Here is a 22712-nt window from a genome sequence, read left to right as displayed (position 1 = left end):
ATGTGATGATGGCTTTAAGGAGATTGAATTATCTCTGATTATTACTGCAGGAAGTACACCTTTAAATCAGTTATTTGCAAGAATATGATCTGTAAGAATTATTTCTCATCTGCTTTTATCTCAGTTGAATTTAAGGAATTTGTGGCTAGGAAATTTATAAGCTGTCCTGATCCTATTTCATGCAGGAGGCCAGTCTGAAAAGATGGTGTCAAATATTAGGGATGCCCTTGGGTGGATGGTTAGAGATGACAGGTCAAGGAGATTAGGCAGGTTTCTGTCCCTCATATGTCACTGTATGCCCTACTATTAGAATTAAGCAGGATGAATTATTAAGGGCCTGAAGACCTCCATCAAGACTAAATTTAGGAGCATAAGACAAAAAAACAACAGAAAATTTTTATTCCAACTCTAAGTCTTTGTTAGCTGCTGGGGATCTGTACCAAAGTTGGTTCAAGTTTCTCTTCGGACCACATGCCATATAAAATCTGAGTACACAGAGTGGATTCTGAAAATCATGCAGTCCTCTATTACTATCCAGGCTCAGTGCTTTGCTGCACTGCTTAACTGCTTATTGCTTCAGTTTCTGTATATGTAAAATCACTGCCGTGCGGTGCTGATGGTATTCTTCCCAGCTGACAAGAGCAAAGCCATTAAAGGCATCAGGGTCTTCTGTCATTGGTATTTTGGGTGTATTTTTTTTGTATTATGAACATCAAAATGGAGACGGGTGTTAGGACTGCTTGGAAGCTCTGGAGTCCAATGTTGGTGAATTATTTGGATATTTTTACCCCTCGTTGCCTGCTTTGGCGATTTAGTACGAGGTTGATACAGAGCAGTTTTTCAGGAAAAAGCTGTGTCTGGCTTGGTTACAGTTTTCTTGCTCTGACTGTTGTTTAAAAAAAAATTCTATGTGATATGATAATAATATTAGAGACTGCATAGCAGAATATCTTATATCATTTCAGGATTTTAAAATCATTTTTACTATTCTGAATATTACTTAGCAGAATCACATACCGAGCCCCATTATGGAGAGTGAAAGATACGTCATCTAAAATGGATTACCTATACTTCAGTGCGGAGGAGGCAGTGGCACCCCACTCCAGTACTCTTGCCTGGCAAATCCCGTGGATGGAGGAGCCTGGTAGGCTGCAGTCCATGGGGTTGCGAAGAGTCGGACACGACTGAGCAACTTCACTTTGACTTTTCACTTTCATGCATTGGAGAAGGAAATGGCAACCCACTCCAGTGTTCTTGCCTGGAGAATCCCAGGGATGGGGTATCCTGGTGGGCTGCCGTCTATGGGTTCGCACAGAGTCAAACACGACTGAAGCAACTTAGCAGCAGCAGCAGCAGCATACTTCAGTGTCTTCCTATATACATACAAATTTGCTTATTTTGATTAGCCATCCACCCTTCAAAATTGTATTTGTAGAAATTTCTGTTAGACTTTTTATAACATAAAATAGAATATATTAGTAATATGGATTTTAATTATACATATCTTTAGAATTATTGCATATTTATGTTATATGTGAAGCCAGCTGAGCCTCTATGAGAAAACTACCACCTCTACCAACTGTCCCCTTTGTTCACACAAGAAAGCATTCTCATCATTTGGATCCCTATAGAAACATAAGAAAAGGATAGCAATATTTATACCATTTCTTTAAAATTTTTTTGAATAAAATCAAAAACTTCTTATTTGGGAAAATTATTTTTGTGTGTTCATTTGAAGTTTTTGTCAGATGATAAATATGGGTCTTATAAGAAACTTATGTTCAAGGGAGTCTTTGAATTCCCAAGCTGACTCAGCTAATTCTGTTGTAATATCTAGGGGAATAGTGCTTGAAATACTGTCTTTTCTTAGAGAAGAGGCTATAGGGCAGGTGTGAAATTGGACAGTTAGTAGATCTAAAAGGGGAATTAAGTGCTTTGGTACTTGGACAGTGAGATCTGTCATACAAAGTATTATGGAGAAACTGGAGAACTATTGCCATGTGGACTCAAATATTGGGTTCTGCCACTTTTGAGAAAAGTTTGCTTTGTGTGTGAAAATAGTTAATTGTTGGTTTTATCCAATTAGAGGTTGGAGAAATAACATAGTTAAAAAAATTATGATTTCTCATTGTTATCAATCTATATTTTTGATTAGATTATTAACTTAAAATTACATATCAGTAGTATCAAAGTCATAAAAGTTATCAGGACAGAGCAATGTGGAGAGAACTATAGAGAAGGAAGGCAGTTCTGTTTAATAGGTTCAGTTCAGTCTCTCAGTTATGTCCGACTCTTTGCAACCCTATGGACTGCAGCATGCCAGGCTTCCCTGTCCATCACCAACTCGTGAAACCTGCTCAAACTCATGTCCATCGAGTCGGTGATGCCATCCAACCATACTATCCTCTGTCATCCCCTTCTCCTCTTGCCTTCAATCCTTCCCAGCATCAGGGTCTTTTCCACTGAGTCAGCTCTTCACATCAGGTGGCCAAAGTATTGGAGTTTCTGCTTCCACATCAGTCCTTCCAATGAATATTCAAAATGTGGTCCACTGGAGAAGGGAGTGGCAAACCATTTCAGTATTCTTGCCTTGAGAACCCCATGAACAGTTTAATAGGTTATCTGTAACATATAGTAATGTCAGCACACTTAAAGAACGAGAAAAGTGAACAAATTGAGGTGTGTAGTTCTCTAAATAAACATTCTGTTTTAGTGCCAATAACTCCATGGAGTCAAGTTTAGTTTAGTGGTTTAGCTGCAGTGTTCCCATTAACGTAGTGAGAGTTGGGTTGTTAACTGCTCATGTACATTGCTAAAGCATACCCCCTGGACCCCTGGAAATGAAAGTAAAAACAAAATGTGTGCTGAACATACTGGCAATGACAAGAGCTGTGGATCTTCAGTTTTCATTATTGTCCGTTGCTTTTCCTAAAAATTGTGAAATGTATCACATATCCAGAGGGGAGAAAATATGTATGTACAGAGTAAAAAATAATTATAAACTGGACATGCTTCCTACTTCAGTTCAGTTCAGTCGCTCAGTCGTGTCTGACTCTTTGCGAGCCCATAAACCGCAGCACAACAGGCCTCCCTGTCCATCACCAACTCCTGGAGTCTACCCAAACCCATGTCCATCGAGTCAGCGATGCCATCCAACCATCTCATCCTCTGTCATCCCCTTCTCCTCCTGCCCTCAATCTTTCCCAGCATCAGGGTCTTTTCAAATGAGTCAGCTCTTCATATCAGGTGGCCAAAGTATTGGAGTTTCAGCTTTAGCATCATTCCTTCCAAAGAAATCTCAGGGCTGATCTCCTTCAGAATGGACTGGTTGGATCTCCTTGCAGCCCAAGGGACTCTCAAGAGTCTTCTCCAACACCACAGTTCAAAAGCATCAATTCTTTGGCACTAAGCCTTCTTCACAGTCCAACTCTCACATCCATACATGACCACTGGAAAAACCATAGCCTTGACTAGACAGACCTTTGTTGGCAAAGTAATGTCTCTGCTTTTTAATATGCTGTCTAGGTTGGTCATAACTTTCCTTCCAGGAGTAAGCGTCTTTTAATTTCATGGCTGCTTCACCATCTGCAGTGATTTTGGGGCCCAGAAAAATAAAGTCAGCCATTGTTTCCACTGTTTCCCCATCTATTTGTCATGAAGATTACAACATAAAATGTTGCCCTTACCCCTGAAGTCGTGTGCTGCCCCTTCACAATTTTATTGCCCTCCCTCCTGAATCCTACCCCTGTTATTACCATCCTGTAATTATTGCCTTGCATTTTGTTTTATGGCTTCACCACCTATGTATGTTTGAAAATAAAATATGCAATTTTATTTTCTCTGTCTTTGAACTTTGTATAAATGGAATCATTCTATGTGCATTTTTCTGTTTCTTGCTTTTTCTGCCCAAATGCATAGTCGTAATATCCACTGAAGTATAATACCCCTCTGAATAAATATATCACAATTTACCTATTCTATAACTGACAGACTTTTGAGTTATTTCTAGGGTTTGTTGTTGTTTTTTCTCTTATAAATAATGCTGTTGTAAGCACTTTGTACATGTCCCCTAGTTTACTTTTGTAGCATGTTGAGTAATAGCGTCTCAAAGATGTCCACATCTGAATCTTCAGAATCTGTGAATATCTTACCTTATAAGACAAGAGGAACTTTGAAGAGGTGACTCAGCGAAGGATCTTGATATGGGGAGATTATTGTGGATTATCTGGGTGGGCCCAGAGCGGTAACAACGGTCCTTATATTAGAGAGGCAGGAGGGCCATGTACAGGAAGATGCTGTACTGCTTTGAAGTTCATTTGAAAATGGAGAATTGGGCCATGAACCAGGGAGTGCAGGCAGTCTACAGAAGCTAGAAAAGGTAAAGGAATGAATTCTCCTCAGAGCCTCGAGAAGGGATGCAGCCCTGCTGACCTTGATTTTAGAACTTCTGACCTCCTGAAATGTAAGAGAATAAATTTAAATTGTGTTAAGCCACTAAATTTGTGTTAATTTGTTACAGCAGCAATAGACAACTAATACACGTGAGTGAGGCTTCTTTGGAGCATATACCTAGAAATAGACTTGGGGGGGGTCATAATTTATGCACATGTTAAAATTACTATTAATGACCAACTATATTTTTGTGGGCTTTCCAGGTGGTTCTAGTGGTAAAGAATGCACCTACCAGTGCAGGAGATGTAACAGATGTGGGTTCCATCCCCAGGTCAGGAAGATCCCCTTGGAGTAGGAAATGGCAACCCAGTCCAGTATTCTTGCCTGGAGAATCCCATGGACAGAGGAGCCTGGTGGGCTACAGTCCATGGGGTCACAAAGAGTTGGACACAAGTGAAGTGACCTAGCACATAGCACATTTTATGAAATGGGGTTGGCCAACTACACTCCCTCTAGCAATGTATTGGTTTCTGTTGCTGCACATTCTTGCTGACATTTGATACTGTCAAACTTTTTTTAAACGTTTTTGCTGATGTGGTATGTTGAGAATTGTATCTCATTGTGGTTTTAACATGTGGTTTTCCTTTTCCTGGTGATTAAAGATGGCAATCAATCATCTCCTGCCTTTTTTCAGGAGATGGTGATATCATCAGCATGATTTATCTGTACTATAAAAACAGCAACACTTAAAATCATGCACATTATTTCTATTTCATGAAACTTCTTTTCAACATTACATAAACTTTCCCAGTATAAAAGACTCCTCACAAAGAGTTTGATAATATTAAACTGAAGAACTGACTTTGTAAAAGTAGGGAGTTATTTTCTGATTTTGGCTTTAAGTTTATTTTCCAACCTATTTAAAGAATAGTGTTGAGAGAGCAGAGACAAAAGAGTTTCCACTTGATGGATCTGACATATTTGGAAAAAATAGAAGTAACAAAGGAAGAACTTCAGAGCAAGATGAACAGATGAGCAGTTCTTGCATCAATTTCTTCTATGGAAGAGCTGTGTTCCTAAAAGATATTTGTCTACAGAATCTTCTGTAGGATAGTGTTAATTATCTCCAATGAGTACTGCTGCTGCTGCTGCTAAGTCACTTCAGTCGTGTCCGACTCTGTGCGATCCCATAGACGGCAGGCCACCAGGCTCCTCCGTCCCTGGGATTCTCCAGGCAAGAACACTGGAGTGGGTTGCCATTTCCTTCTCCAATGCATGAAAGTGAAAAGTGAAAGTGAAGTCATTCAGTCGTGTCCGACTCTTAGTGACCCCATGGACTGCAGCCCACCAGGATCCTCCGTCCATGAGTACTAGATTGTACTAAACCAGTATTATAAGAGCCCAGGTACTTTTCTAAAAGTTCACCCATTCTATCATTTAGATATTTAGTTTTCGGAATGTGTTCAATACTGGTTACAGCACTGCTATTATTAAGTGTCTTTGAGAGTCTTAACAGAATTATGTTGCTGTTGTCTTATTGTGGATTGAGATATTCTATTTTTGTTAAATATGTGTATTTATTCCCCCTTTACATGCTTTAAAAAAGCTACATTTTCATAAAAATCCATTTCCTGGACACCACATTTGGATAACACTAGTTTGACAAATAAGTACATCACCTATGCTGTGCAAAAGTGCAGGGATCTCGTCTCATATCCTTCCTTGAACATGTCTTCAGATTCTTCCATAATTTTTTAAAATTTAGCTTTGGAAGAAGCTTGTTCAGCAAGCAAATTAGTGACTTATGCTCTTCAGCCATGGGAAGGTGCTTCTCATCTCTGATAAGAACTGATCAACTTCAAGAGCATATCTTTCCTTCAGTTGAGTATCTTTTTTTTTTTCACATTTATTTGTAACCAGTTTACAGTTGTGAGTGATATTATGACATCCTGGGCATCTTTTTCCTTGTATTTACTTAGTGTCATATCAAAGACTGTTAGTGTCTGAAGTATGACAGCTTCTCCTTTGACAAGACCACAGGTAATTTCCTCTATCTTTGTAGAATTCTTGGTGTGAGCTGGATGTTTCTGTAGTTTTAGCATCATTTTTTTTAAATGACAGTGGACTCTTGATTAGTCATTTCTTAGCTAGCCAACATTCATCTCCAAGACCTTGATCTTCCGCTGTGTCCTCTCTCCAAGGTGGATGTGCACTGGGCCAGCACCACCCCTACCAGAGGTTGCAAACTCTGGCGCTTCCTACCAAGACCTTGATCTTCTGCTGTGTCTTCTCTCCAAGGTGGATGTGCACTGGGCCAGCACCACCCCTACCAGAAGGGTGCAAACTCTGGCGCTTCCTGCTGAGTCCACTCTCATCATAGCCACCTGTTTCAGGGCCTCCGTGGCCTCCCAACCAGGGAAAGAAGAGGCCAGTTATAGCAGGCAGCTAGCTGTACACATGCTCCACAGTGAACCCTGTGACTATCCCCTTGAATCATCTTTTCATGATTTGTATTTTTGTATTTCCTTTTCTTTGAATACCTGTCCATGTCAGTTGCTTATTTTTCCTACTAAGTAATCCTTTTTTTTGTAATTGATATGTAGGAGTTCTTCATATATGTATATACGCATATATCTTTCAAATACCACCACCCTTACTGGTTATGAAAGTGTGTTAGTTGCTCAGTTGTGTCCAACTTGGCGACCTCATGGACTATAGCCTGCTAGGCTTCTTTGTCCATGGGATTCTCCAGGCCAGAATACTGGAGTGGGTTGCTATTTCCTTCTCCAGGGGATCTTCCCAACCCAGGGATTGAAACGGGGGACTTCTCTGGTATCTCAGCTGGTAAAGAATCTACCTGCAATGAAGAGGACTCCAGTTTGATTCCTGGGTCAGGAAGGTCCTCTGGAGAAGGAATAGGCTACCCACTCCTATATTCTTGGGCTTCCCTTGTGGCTCAGCTGGTAAAGAATCTGCCTTCAATGCAGGAGTCCTGGGTTTGATCCCTGGGTTGGGAAGATCCCCTGGAGAAGGGAAAGGCTACCCACTCCAGGATTCTGGCCTGGAGAATTCCATCAACTGTATATTTGTGTGTAGCATGAAAGTGAAAGTGAAGTCACTCAGTCGTGTCCGACTCTTAGCGACCCCATGGACTATAGCCCACCAGGCCCTCCGTCCATGGGATTTTCCAGGCAAGAGTACTGGAGTGGGGTGCCACTGCCTTCTCTGTTAACAGCGGCTAGGCATATTATATTTACTTGGAGCTGGTATACTTGGTGACAGCCTTAGTGCCCTTGGACACAGCATGCTTGGCCAGCTCCCCAGGTAGCAGCAAGCGCAGGGCGGTTTGGATCTCCCTGGATGTGATAGTCGAGTGCTTGTTGTAATGCGCCAGGTGCGATGCCTCGCCAGCAATGCGCTCGAAAATGTCGTTGACGAAGGAGTTCATGATTCCCATGGCCTTGGACGAGATGCCTGTGTCCGGATGGACTTGCTTCAGCACCTTGTAGCATATTGCCCTTTAAATTCATCCACATTGTTGTGGATTTTCTTCCTTTTATGGCTGAGTAGTATTCCATGTCAGAGAAGGCAATGGCAACCCACTCCAGTACTCTTGTCTGGAAAATCCCTTGGACAGAGGAGCCTGGTAGGCTGCATGCAGTCCATGGGGTCGTGAAGAGTCAGACACGACTGAGTGACTTCACTTTCACTTTTCACTTTCATGCATTGGAAAAGGAAATGGCAACCCACTCCAGTGTTCTTGCCTAGAGAATCCCAGGGATGGCGGAGCTTGGTGGGCTGCCGTCTATGGGGTCGCACAGAGTTGGACATGACTGAAGTGACTTAGCAGCAGCAGCAGCAGCAGTATTCCATGTGCACATGCATACTCACACACACACACACACAAACTTACACACACACACACACATCTTCTTTATTCTTTCATCTGTTGACGGACATTTAGGTTGCTTCCATATCTTGGCAATTGTAATTAATGGTGCTATGAACATTTGGGTGCAATTTTTACTCTTTAAAAATTCTTTTCCCAAATGACATTGATACCTAAAAGTAAATTTTAGGGGGAAGGAAATTAGTATTAACAAAATTACTACTATGCACCAAATAGTCAACATAGATTATTTCACTTAATCCTCACAACTATTTTATTGTTTATTTTTCTCAACATTTATTAAATAACCCCGATGTGTTAAGCTTTGTTTTTTGAGATTTTCTATGTAAGGGCTCATATCATCTGCAAAATAATGAAAGTTTTTGTTTCTTTTCTCCTAGTCCTTTAACTTTCCTTTTTCTTGATTTACTATGCAAGGACCTCCAGAACAGTGTAGAATATGATTGATGAAAACAGGCATCCTTATATTGAAACTGATCTTACCAAAGATGCTGTTAGAGTTTCACTGTTAGTTATGAGATGTCTGTGGGTTTTTTGAAATGCCCTTTATCAGGCTGAGAAAATGCCTTCTATTCCCAGTTTGCTAAGGAGGTTGTTGCCGTTATTTTTCACATCATGAAGAAAGTGAAAGTGAAAGTTGCTCAGTCGTGTCTGACTTGCAACCCTGTGGACCATACAGTTCATGGAATTCTCCAGACCAGAACACTGGAATGGGTAGCTGTTCCCTTCTCCAGGGGAAATTCCCAACCTGGGGATTGAACCCAGATCTTCCGTATTGCAGAACCAGTAGATAGATGTAAAATTTTACCCAGTTTTCCTACCTTTATTAAGATACACTATTTTTTCACCTTAACATATTAATGTGGTGAGCTACTGTTGATCTTCTCATGATAAACCAATCTAGGATTCCTAGGAAATACCAACTTGGTTGTAACAAATTACCTTTTAATTCACTGTCTGATTTGTTTTGTAAAAATGTTTATTTTTAGAGGCTTTGAATCCGTATTCATTCATTAGTGAGATTGGTTTATATTTTTCTTTGCTTATAATATCCTCATTTGGTTTTGAAAGCAAATCTATATCACAAATGATTTTTTTTTCCACTGTGGAATAGCTTGCATAAGATTAGAATTTCCCAGTGCTCAAATGTCTTGTGGAATTTCCTGGATATCTGTCTGGTTCCTGTGTGTGTATGTGTGTGTAATAGAACTATTTTGAACTGCTAATTCAATTTCTTTAAAGCTTGTAGGACTCTTAATGTTCTCTATTTTTTTATGAGTTTTTTTTTTAACTGTATATATTGTTTATTTAATAAGTTTTCAAGTTTATAGACACAAACATATTCATAATGTCTTATCTGTTTAATCTCTGTAGCAACTATAGCTTTGCCCTTTTTATTCCTGATTTAAAAAATTTTAATGTCTCTCTTTTTCCCCTTTGATTATTTTCTCCAGAGATTTTTATGTTTTGTTACTTTTCTGACCTCTGTTGATCCTCTTCATTATATGTTTATTTTCTTTTACATTAACTTCTGCTCTTATTTTTATTATTTTCTCTCATTTTCTTGAGTTTATTTTGCTGTTCTTTTTTCTAATTCCTTATGGTCGGTTATCACTTCAATAAGTTGTGCCTTGCTTTTCAATGGAAGCATCTAAGATGAAACTTTTAGGAACCTCTTTAATTATGTGCTACCATTTTGGTACATAATATTTAGTTATAATTTCCATTTTATTTATTTTTTGACTGATAGTTTAGAAATGTATTTTAAATTTTGAAATATTTTTCCTCTAGTTACATGGTTTTTTTTTTTTAATAAAGTGCATTGGTGTGAAATGATATATTCTGCATGATACCAATTATTTCACACAACTATTTAAAATTGGCCAGCTTTATGACCTAGCTCTTAGTCAGTTTTCACCAATGTTCAATGTCAGCTTGCCCGCTTATATGACGTGTCCTATTGTGGGGTTTAATGTGTCTCCAGATGTATCAGATGTACTTATATATGAGCATATGAGTGGGTGGTTATGGTGGGGGTCATAATACCCAATGATGCCCATTGATAATCTTTCTTTTTAAATAAGACAGAGGGACTTACTTAGACAGAGGGACTCACTAATAAGTTTTAAAGTTGAAGTTTCCATAGATATCGGAAGTGTATTATTGCTCTGTCTAAAGGAGCATGTCGAGGGCTTATAGATCTGAGAAACCAAGGATTTGTTGTGGTTTCTGTTTTTGTTATTCCATCCTATGCAGTTCCTAAACCAAGGAAGAATTGTACTTGGATTAATTGATTGCTCATTTTATTGAAGCATTTCAGAAGTAAATTATGATTCATAGAATGGTCCCTGATTCTGTTTCTTCTGTAAGAGTGAGTGCTAGCCGATATGCCCAATCTTTCTAAGCCAGCAGAACCCAGACCTGCAAAATATTAGGAACGGTATAGCTGACTGGCTCTGCTAAGGGCTTGATCTAGTTCATAAAAACACCAGTGTAGCATTCTGCCAGCTGGCCTAGGAAATATTTGGAACAAGGCAGTAGGCAGGAGACCAGTTCTAGGAGGCACTAACCAACTCTGTCCAACGTGGAGTAACTTAGACAAGGCTGCCACAAATCAGGCTGACTCAGTTCTGCAGCCAGTGTGTCTGTCTAGAAGACTCCTACTTGCAAGCATGTCTTAGAAAGTATCCTGACACTTTATCCAGGAAAAGGCACCACGGGTGCTGAGTCCACTCTGTGTCTCTCTTGACTGTTTATAAATGAGTCCTGCTGATGAAAACAGTCATCTGGTGGAAACAAAGCATGTATTGACACCTTCAGTTTGATCCATTACTCTTCCTCTCAAATTTGAGGGCTAGAGATGCATGCCCCCTGTGTTTTGTGGTGTGGCCATATACCTTCTGCAGGGAATCTGAGTATTCTCAGCACAGCTGCTTGTTTGCAGCCAAGCTAGGGTGAGCACCAGGGAAATAAAGCCTGGCATGGGAACAGGAAAGAAAGGCTTCAGGGGCACAGTGGCTGACAGTGGGGATGGGAATGTGTATGGAACCAGCCAGGCCCGGGGACTAACCTAGAAGATCAGAGGGGAGCAGTGACATGCTGCTCCCAAGTCTGTGCAGTGAGTGATGCGTCTTTTTCTGAACTGGGTTTTCAGTGGTTGAACACACTCTTGTGGCTAGAAGATTTGTTCCTATCATTTTCTTCCAAACTTATATCTACTGGTTTAATACTTTGGTGAGAATTTTGTTTTATAAACCAATATGAGACTACTGGTTTTTTATTTCTAGTATTCATCCTTTTTGTAAATCCAGTGTTTTCCATCATTATACTGTATATGCTATGCCGCGTTAAGATGTTGTGATGTTTACCAGTTAAATGTGGACAGGGTCAGAGTCTGAGAGAGTTGAAAGATCCATCCATTTCACATATTAGAACATTGCTCAACTGTAGTATCTTGGCAGTCTTTTTGTTCTTAGTTCTTTGTGATTTTCAGAAAATATCAAATTCCTTTGATATTCCGTGTAGCAATTCAATTTGGCTTAATTTTTATGGCAAAGAGCTTTATAGCCAGGATGATAATGACTTTAAAAAAGTAACAGGGTGCTATGCCACTTTTCACATAGTTTATTCTTTATGAAAATTGACCCACTCCCATCTTGAGAGTTGTCATTTGTTATATCTTACCTATCTATTTTACTTGCAACCCAATAGTATAATAACTTCTGTTTTTTTCAGGGATACTTTTGAAACCATAGTGCTGTCCCAAATAGTAATCCCAACACTTTGAAGGAACTGTTTTTAAACTTTTTTTCCTTTGTCCCTTTCCCATGTCAGAATAAAATTATATATAGCATGTATAATAATAACATATAATACTTTTTTATAGTAGTGCATATATCCATAACAATTTCCTGTTGAATATTTAGATATTTTTCATTTTTTACTTATGAATTTCTAGAATAAAACTACTGTATTGAAAAGTATGAAAATTTTAAAGTTTTTTATTACTTATTGCTGTGTTCACACACGCTTAGTCCCTCAGTCGTGTCTGACTCTTTGTGACCCCATGGACTGTAGCCCACCAGGCTCCTCTGTCCATGGGATCTTTCAGGGAAGAATACTAGAGTGGGTTACCATTTCCTCCTCCAGGGGATCTTCCTGACCCAGGGATCGAACCCATGTTTCCTGTGTCTCCTGCCTTGCATGTGGATTCTTTATCGGCTGAGCCATGAGGGAAGCCCATACTTATTGTCCTCCATGTATATTGCACTAATTTGTATTCTCACCAGCAATGTAGTATACAAAAGTATTTCCACAAAAACTTTTGATTAAGTTAGGCATCTTGACACTTTAAATTTTAAATCTTTGCCAATTTTATAGAAAAACTATAACTGTTGTAACTTGACAGTTTTCATATATTTATATGAAATATGAAACTTTTTTCATATCAGTATTTTCTTTTGTTAATTTCCAATTCCTACCTATTGCTCCTTTTTCCTAATTAATTTGTAATAATTCTGTATGTTTAGCATTTAACACTTTGTCAGCCAGGTGTGTTTATATTTTTTCAACTTTATTTTATTCTTAATTCTTTGTATTATTTTTGAGATTTAAAATTTTTAATTTCTATTAGTCAAATCTCTCAGTATTTATGCTTCCTTCTTTTGGCATTATGGGTTGAGAGACTTCCCTTTAAGAGATGAGGTAAATTTTCAGTTATATTTCTTCAATTCTTTTATTATTTTACTTTTGATATTAAATTTTTTTAATTATAAAAATGTGTTAATATAATTTTCAGGGAAAGTAAATGATGATTTCATTTATTATGTCAGTATTCATTCTTGTACTGAAACTTTTCCCCATTTGTATTTCTGATAAGAATATTAGCCAGAAAAAGAAAACAATGTTAGCTGAAATGAACAACTGAAAGAAATAGAATTGATCTTACTTTTACTGATTGTTTTGGTTAAAGGTTTGGTAGAAAAGAAGACCAACATTTGAACATAAGACCGATGACTTTTTGAGTGAAAATTTAGGATTTATTTGATAATATGTGGGATCTACGGAGAAGGCAATGACACCCCACTCCAGTACTCTTGCCTGGAAAATCCCATGGATGGAGGAGCCTGGTAGGCTGCAGTCCATGGGGTCGTGAAGAGTCCGACAAGACTTGAGCGACTTCACTTTCACTTTTCACTTTCATGCATTGGAGAAGGAAATGGCAATCCTCTCCAGTATTCTTGCCTGCAGAATCCCAGGGACGGGGGAGCCTGGTGGGCTGATGTCTATGGGGTCACACAGAGTCAGACACAACTGAAGTGACTTAGCATAGCATAGCATGTGGGATCTATGCATTCTCATATTACTGACTATTATAATTAATATTCAGACTGTTTTTCTAATAGTATATCATGTTAAAATAAGAAATGTGTCTTGGCAGGATTTGAGTAATCTGTCCCACAATTTCAGTTCATCAAGAGATGAGTATATTTATCTCCTTATTCAGCTTGCAATTAACTTTGATGTATAATGTGAGAAAAGAATCTTACTTTCCCCAAATATGTGACTAACTGAATAACTTATTATTTTCTGACTGATTTGAAATTATACTCTTATTAAATACATTTATTCACACACATCTATACATACATGTATATACACATATAAATTTGACTTTCTACTCTTTCATCAATTTTATGAACCAGTGTCATACTTTTAATTATTGTAGCTTTAAGATATATTTTAATATTAAGTAATCATGTATTTATAATCATGTTCTCACAAGAAATAATGATTTAAAATATTTTTAAAACATTTTAAAATGAGTTTTAAAATATTTTAGAACTTTTAGAACATTTAAAAGCAAACTTAAAAATTACTTTTTAACATTAAGCTTTTGTCATACAGAAACAGTCACTTCCACTTATTAACAGTAAAATCTAATTAAAATATGTATTAAAATATAACATTTACACTTCATATTAGAAATTACTGTATTTTTCATAAATGTGGGGAAGTCAGATTCCCATTGATACAGCTGTTTACAAATCAGTTACATTTAGAGGCCACTTTCCAGTTGTCTCTGTTGCCCAGAGTGGAAAGAACAAAGAGGCTTTCTGTTGGAGGTGATCCTTGTTGGGTTTTGTTTTGTTTTAAACCCAGAGCCCTTACTTAATTTTCTTTCCAGTTTTATCCAGATACAATCGACATACAGTGCTGTATAAGTTCAAGGTGTACAGCATAATGATTTGACTGAAATACATCATAAGATGATTACCACAATAAGTTTAATGAGCATTTATGATCTTTTATTGAAGGCAAGAGGAAAAGGGGATGACAGAGGGTGAGGTGGTTGGATAACATCACTGACTCAAAGGACATGAGTTTGAGCAAGCTCTGGGAGGTGGTGAAGGACAGGGAAGCCTGGCGTGCTGCAGTCCATGGGATCTCAGAAAGTCGGACATGACTGAGAGACTGAACAATAAATGATCTTGTATAGATACAGAAGTAAAGAAATAGAAAAAAACCTTTTCCTTTGTGATGAGAACTCTTAGGATTTACTCTCTTTGACAACTTTCTTGTTTAACATACAGCAGTGTTAATTGTTCTGTTGTACATTACATTCCTAGCACTTACTTGTCTAATAATAGAAGTTAGTACCTTTTGACCACCTTCCTCCAATTCTGCGCCCACCTCCCACCTCTGGTCGCCGCAAATCTAATCTCTTCTTCTATGGTCCTTGTCAAGCAAGTGAATGAGGCCAAATCTCTAGTGTGTCACTGTTAATCTTGACTCCTGATTTAGACCTGGCTTTCCATGCATCACTGTTTTTGACTTTGGCTTTTCCTGTAGTCCTTGGTTCCTGACTGTTTGGTGTCTGAACCACAACCCCCTGTTGACAGTCCTTTGTCCATAGTCACAGACTTCTTGGCTTTCTTGGTTCTACCTGTAGACTCACCTCCCTGATTGACCGAAGTCCTTAGATGGCTCCACTGTGCCAGGAAGAAAGGCACTTCTAGCCTGCGGACTTACCATGGCTGTCTCTTCATATGGTGATGTTTGGCTCAGACGTATTAAGTATACATAATAAATCTTATAGAGCATGGAGTTGCATTTTAACTCCACATACAATTTATCTGCACACTTACAATGTATCTTTAATAGCTACCTGTCCCATCTATTAAAGAAATTTAAGATTTCATCATTTTGTTTCATACCCTACCACCTCACCAACTTTGGTTTCAGCTGTGCTGTGGTTCTTCCATTTTCCTGTGTCTTAAGATATATTTGTATCTCTTAGTACGGGGAGAGAGGAGGGAGGAGGGTTTGGGATGGGGAACACGTGTATACCTGTGGCGGATTCATGTTGATATATGGCAAAACCAATACAATATTGTAAAGTTAAAAAATAAAAAAAAATTTAAAAAAAAGAAAGATAAATAATAATAGCCATGATGACAACAATAAGACAGGACCAAACAAAAGTGCCAACTAAGAGAAATTAAGAAAAGAGAAATAAGATCAGCAAACCAAGTTTACTTTAGCAACACAGCTGAAGGAGAGTAACTTGGTACTATGTGTATACCAAGTCATTTCAGTCATGTCTGACTCTGTTACCCTGTGGACTGTAGCCCACAAGGCGCCTCTGTCCATGGGATTTCCTAGACAAGAATACCAGAATGGGTTGCCACGCCCTCCTCCAGGGCGTCTTCCTGACCCAGGGATTGAACCAGGATCTGCTGCACTGGCAGGCGAATTCTTCATTGCGGAGCCACCAGGGAAGCCCAACTTGGTAATAACAATGACCAAATAGAAAAGTAACTTGGCAATAACAATGGCTGTTTCTAAACCTCATCAGTTCAGTTCAGTTCAGTCGCTCAGTCATGTCTGACTCTTTGCGACCCCATGAATCGCAGCACGCCAGGCCTCCCTGTCCATTACCAACTCCCGGAGTTCACTCAAACGCACGTCCATCGAGTTGGTGATGCCATCCAGCCATCTCATCCTCTGTCATCCCCTTCTCCTCCTGCCCCCAATCCCTCCCAGCATCAGAGTCTTTTCCAATGAGTCAACTCTTCGCATGAGGTGGCCAAAGTACTGGAGTTTCAGCTTTAGCATCAGTCCTTCCAATGAACACTCAGGACTGATCTCCTTTAGGATGGACTGGTTGGATCTCCTTGCAGTCCAAGGGACTCTCAAGAGTCTTCTCCAACACCACAGTTCAAAAGCAAAAGTTATAAAAAGTTCAAAGGTTCTAAACCTCATATTAAGTTCTTTTATAGTGTCTGTTAACCACTAATTCAGTTTGGAAGACTTAAATGAATTTAAGTGTGTCCTTCAAGCATTAAACAAATAAGGCTGACTTGTACATATTTATAAACTGCTCTACCACCTACCGCTTCATGGGAAATAGATGGGGAAACAGTGGAAACAGTGTCAGACTTTATTTTTCTGGGCTCCAAAATCACTGCAGATGGTGACTGCAGCCATGAAATTAAAAGACGCATACTCCTTGGAAGGAAAGTTATGACCAACCTTGATAGCATATTGAAAAGCAGAGACATTACTTTGCCAACAAAGGTCCATCTAGTCAAGGCTATGGTTTTTCCAGTGGTCATGTATGGATGTGAAAGTTGAAATGTGAAGAAGGCTGAGTGCCAAAGAATTGATGCTTTTGAACTGTGGTGTTGGAGAAGACTCTTGAGAGTCCCTTGGCCTGCAAGGAGATCCAACCAGTCCATCCTAAAGGAGATTAGTCCTGAGTGTTCATTGGAAGGACTGATGCTGAGGCTGAAACTCCAATATTTTGGTCACCTCATGTGAAGAGTTGACTCATTGGAAAAGACTCTGATGCTGGGAGGGATTGGGGGCAGGAGAAGAAGGGGACGACAGAGGATGAAATGGCTGGATGGCATCACCAACTCGATGGACGAGAGTTTGAGTGAACTCCGGGAGTTGGTGATGGACAGGGAGGCCTGGTGTGCTGCGATTCATGGGGTCGCAAAGAGTCGGACACGACTGAGTGACTGAACTGAACTGAATCACCTACCACACCGCTTCAGGTCCTAAAAGAGTAACACTTCAAAAACATACATACTTTTGGGGAATATTTTGTAGTATTTAAAACTCTACACATTTTTTGTGTGTGTGTGTATGTGTAAAAGAATTCAGAGGGAAGATTTTTGTTTGCTGTTGAGCAATGACATTCTGTGAATACATATTAAGAACAACAATGATAATTTTGCACTTTTTCTCGGCAAGTATCAAATTGGATGCTCAAAGCATTAGCTATCTAGTTACCATATGCCGTGTCTTTGTTTTTGTGCAGTGTATTCTCAAGCCTTCCATCAATTCAGAACAATTAATTATACTTCTTTGTATGGAGAAAAGCAGAATAGTACATATTAAATTGTTAAAGACTAATCAAAATTTTTGAAAGCTTAGCTTTCCAAGCAATTTTGGGAAAATAAGTGGTTTTATGATCAGTCATAAATGTGAGGAGATGCTTCTATGAATTGGAATTAAATGGGTGTTACTGATGTACCAATAAAAGCAGTTTTAAGCTTCAGACAGTTGGTCAATCTATTGGTTTGCATTTCAGTGACTTTTTCATTTTATATTTTATATTTCCATTAACTTCTCTTCATTTGCAGCTCCATAAGCCATTTGAAAGAGGATGTAGATGAGATGTGGGACTGAACTTGGTCTTCAAACCTTTTGTTGTTGGGAGAAGGGCAGTAGGGTTCTGGGTAAGATATGCAGGCCAGTGCACTAAGCCTATGAAGAAAGTCAGTGGAAAACATAACCAAGCTAACCAAACCAAAAGCTAACAAACAAATGTTCTGAAAACTCTAAAGTAGTAGTTCACAAGGTCCCTCAGACCCCTGGCAGCCTTGGGCTTATTAAAGGACCTGTAATTCTGTGGTTCTTAACCCTGACCAACAATTAGAAGTCAGATCCCCTGCACAACCCCTCCTCCCACCAGTTATGATTTAATTGGTCAGGATGGGGCTAGGGCATGAGTAGTTACCTAAAGCTCGGCAAGTGACCCCTGTGTCAGGAACAGTTGCTAGCAACTGCTCAGTTCTTATGAACACCTAACAACATCTGTAGACTGAAGTATTACTGTATATATACACGTGTCATGTATTACTTTTCCTTTGTAATCTATGGAAACAATAACTCAGATACAAATTCATTAAATGTTTCATGGAGTTAATAGAAGCTTTTTTGTATTTACATGCTTTCTCATCTATGTCCCATCATGTGGACATTTTCAAACTTGAAGAGTTTGATAACCTTGGCTATGACCTTGGCTATGAAGGGCTCAGAGTAGAGGAGATTGTGGTTAAAACAATCACCCTTATAGGTGGTCAAGACTAGTTCTTGGCTAAATCACAAGCCCTGGATAACCTTACTCTCAAGTATTTGGGAGAGAGCTCTTAAACACAGAGAGAGTAAAAGAGATTTGTGTGATGCATCCTTGCTCTGATTCTGAGAACTGAATGAGATTCTTAGCTCTGGCTCCTGCCTTTGGGAGCCTTGAGTGGCTTCTTTGAGAAAGTGAAAAGAAGACAGGATAGATTCCCTTTTGCTTTGAGGCTTCTTACGTGGCCCTGAAATATGTCTCCCTGGGGCAGCCCGGGTTTCTCGAGTGCAATGAATGTAGCTCTTTCTTTCAAGGACCTGAGGCTCAGACTGAAGAAGTTAGGTCTGTCTACAGCCTAAGTGGACCTTGTGGGTGGGACCTGCTTTCTGGGTATGTTCTGTGGCATCATGTTCAACCCAGGAATGTGCAGAGGAGGCTGCAAGCCCAAGATCCTGGCTCAGAAGTATATCTATCTATGGTTCTCTCTGTAGCGGGCACAGGTCAGTTCCATTGATAAAAGACAAAATTGCTTTTGGCCTTATGTCTTGATCTTTTTAAATATTAAAAATCATAGCTAGGTGTCAAATGCAAAGGGTAGTTCTGCACAGAAAGCACTGGGATCCCTGCACTTCTCAAGAACAGTTATACTTAAGATACCTGTGGTAGGAAAAATATTATAACATAAAAATACTTGAAGCAAGAAGAGTCTGCCACAATCATAAGAAACTCATTCCAGATTTTAACAACCTTATTAAAGAAGCTCTTACTTTAATTTATTAGAAATCTCTCCTGTTGTAGATCATTTCTTGTTTTTTTTTTTTTTTTTTTTTAATCCTCCAGGAGATGAATACAAATTGGACACCATTCTCTATGTGGTATTTCATTATCGACCTGGAGGCATTTGTTAATTTCCTTTTTAAGTTTCCGTTTCCAGCAATAAATAGGCCCAGTGTTTTTCTCTTCTTACTTCCCCTGTCTCCTCCTTACCTCGCTTTCTGTGAAACTTTGCTGGTGTGTGTGGTGAACTCCTGAAGACCTCTGGTAAAGTTATTGAGCAGAGTCCTTCACTCTTATCTAAGTACTCCCTTCTTGGGAACTTCCCTCGTGATCCAGTGGCTAAGACTCCAAGCTTCCACTGCAGGAGACGTGAATTTGATCCCACATGCTGAGTGGCCAAAAAAAGAAAGAAAGAAAGAAAATTAGTCTCTTCTTTGCATTCCAAGTCCTTTTCCTGAGATTAGAACACTTTCCTGCCTACCTATCTATGTCTCAAACATGGCAGCGTGACCACCCCGTGAATGGCCCATGATTAAACCGCAGGACAGCCACAAGGGAACTCTTATTTCCCCCTCAGCGTTTGTCCCCTTCCTGTGTTCATCACTCAGTGAATCTCTGCACTGGATATATGGAGTTATTTTTTTTACTTCTCTATTAAATAGCATTAGCAACCTTACATCAAATTAATCAGCAAGTCCTATTGATTCTACCTCCTAAATATCTTTCAACTCAGTCCTTTCCATCACCCCTCCCACCAGTAGCCACTGTCCCAGTCTAGAGATGGTATCTCTCTCACCTGGATCTCTTGTTTCCTGCTCATTCTTTACATTTAAGCCATATGGACTCTTTCTGAAATGAGGAATCAGTCACATTACTCCCTCCTACCTTCTTAAAACCCTCTAGTGACTCCCCCCGTCCTCTATGGTAAATTTACAATTCAAAAACATGGTTACTAAGCACCCTTTCGTCAGCCTCCAGCTGCTGGGTTTTGTTCCATCTCTGGCTCTTCCCTAGAGGACCATCTTCAACTTCTTTCATTTCCTCAGATTCATCAGCTTTCTATTGCCTCCGAGTCTTAAATACTATTCCCTCTTCCTGGGACACTGATCCTTTGGCTGGCAGCTTAAAAATTTTGCTTTCCTTGAGAGATCCACCCCGACCCTACCTGGCCCCACACTGTGAGTTCCACAGTGCCCTAAGTTTCGCTGCTTGGCTAGCAAGATCTATTTTTTGCTATCTTCCATTTTTAAGCTTTCATTCTTTCTACAATATCAGAGTAATATGTCCCTGTATTTAGTTATCCTTAGTTCTCTTCATCTCCTGCCATTAATTTATACCTCAGTTTTGGGCTCAGCTTTCTTAATTTTCTTAAATTGGAAATTAATCTAGAGGATTAATATAATTAGGGAGGTAGGCAATTGTATCAACTCTTCTGACCTCTCATTAGATGAATTATATCAAATTTTGAGTTAATTTGGGAGAATATTCCCATAAATAGTGTGATGAAGACATGGACAAAGTATGTTTTACCATGCATTATATTTAAAAAACCATTAAGACTTTATGAAATGAATCATTCTTCTCAGCTTTTAAATTGGAAGATTAACACTTACCACATATATCAACATAATTATCTTTTTCTCCTCTAGTTACAAGTTTATCAGGTGAATGTAGAGAGTTGAAAAGAGGGTGCAGAGGGTTTACTATATTTGTGTTCCCCTTGGTCACGACCGGGCACCCGTATGTCTGTTGTTTTCGTGTGGCTTTGACTATTTTGGCAATGAATACCCCATAGTCTTGGTGGTTGATTAACTCAGAGTTGGATTGTGGTGGATGAGGCCCTTCTCCAGAGATACAGACCATCACAAAGATAAGAGCAGAAAGGCTCACCTATTCCAGAGTGGACTTTCCAGTCCAGTCTCACAGGGTCCACATCACTAATATATAACCACCAAAATACATGCCATGACATCATCTTTCTTCCTTCCCATTTTAAGGCTTTTTTCTCATTAGCGAACTTTATTGATCTTACTAGTGACTAAGCTCTTCATCATTTTGGACAATTGGTCTCATATGAGAATCATTTATGAGCATTTAAAACCAATTAAAAATCAAAGCTTCATCCTGATTGAGTCAACCTTCTCAGGTAATTCTCACCTGCAGCCAGAGTAAAGAACCACTGATTTAGGTCACAGGATGCACTCACTGATTTATCAACCTTTTTAAAAAAATTTTTTAAATGTTTTTATCAACCTTCTTGGCTTTCTTTATATGTAGACTTTCACCTTCATCTCACTGTTCCCCATCCCAGTAAATGGTGCTTCCATGTAGACAGCGTCTCGAATTAAAACCTAAGATTCTTCATCTTTCTCTAGTCCCCCATCCCCAACCAGTGTGTCAGGAAGCACTGTGAACTCACATACCCATCTATTTCTCCTTGCCTCCACTGCTTTCTTTTAACCCAGACCACCGTCTTAGCCTTACCTGGACCACTGACATTTCTTAACTGGTTTTTCCTATTCCAACCCTATCTCATCTTCCACAAAGTTAACTTTTAAAAAATAGTCTTAAACTTTTATTGTAAAATATTTCAAACTTTTAGATAAGAATGGGCCATCAAGGTTTATAGAGTCTCAACATTGTACTATATTTGCTTCAAAGTTTTTTTTTTGTTTGTTTGTTTGTTTGTTTTTTAGCAAGGAAAAATTGGTTGTTAAGAGCTGAAGCCTCACCCTCTCTCTCCCTCATGCCATCTCCTCTCTTCCTCCCTGGAGCTAACCAACCATGCATATCAGTTTAGAGTTTATTATTCTTATGCATGCAGTGTACTTTGCTACATAATATTTAGCATTATTTTTAAATACTGGTGGTATTATATAGATGGTATCAGATTGTAGCACTTTGCTTCTTTTAACATGTTTTTGATATTTGTTCATGTTAATACAAGAAGCTTTCGTTTATTCATTTAAATTGTTGTAGAGTGTATCAAAACAAGACATCATAAGGTATCTTTCTGTTGACCATTCAAATGACTTCCAGGTTTTTTCTTTTCATAATTGATGTTGCAGTAAACATTTGTACATCTCTCTATGGTGCATGTGTAATAGTACCTCTAAATATATGCCAAGAAGTGAAATACGATGGAGTCTCAGGGCCTTTTTAACTTTCTAATATTTTGCATAATTGCAATATAGTTTTTAGAAAAAAGTTCTATTACTCAGGAAAAATGTTGTGGAGTACCTCTAATGCCAGTATGAGGTAGTA

At 38.9% G+C, this 22712-nt stretch overlaps 1 protein-coding gene and 1 long non-coding RNA gene across 3 annotated transcripts in view; one reads left to right on the top strand and one right to left on the bottom strand.

Annotated features, from left to right (window-relative positions):
* The window catches only part of PDE11A (phosphodiesterase 11A), a 427416-nt gene that overhangs the window by 32834 nt on the left and 371870 nt on the right, over nt 1-22712 (top strand). The window lies entirely within an intron of this gene.
* Nucleotides 17871-21418, bottom strand: LOC147378633 (uncharacterized). 2 transcript variants are annotated; one of them, XR_015149791.1, is made up of 3 exons: nt 21339-21418; nt 19659-19836; nt 17871-18079 (listed from the first exon to the last, which is right to left on the bottom strand). It is a non-coding gene; the product is annotated as an uncharacterized LOC147378633 (long non-coding RNA). The 2 variants fall into 2 exon arrangements; XR_015149792.1 differs by lacking the exon at nt 21339-21418 and adding an exon at nt 20245-20534.

This window comes from Bos grunniens, chromosome 2 (genome assembly GCF_055505025.1).
Source record: "Bos grunniens cultivar Pamir isolate PY7600 chromosome 2, Bosgru_T2T1.0, whole genome shotgun sequence".
NCBI lineage: Eukaryota > Metazoa > Chordata > Mammalia > Artiodactyla > Bovidae > Bos > Bos grunniens.
This window is presented reverse-complemented; position numbering and strand designations above follow the sequence as displayed.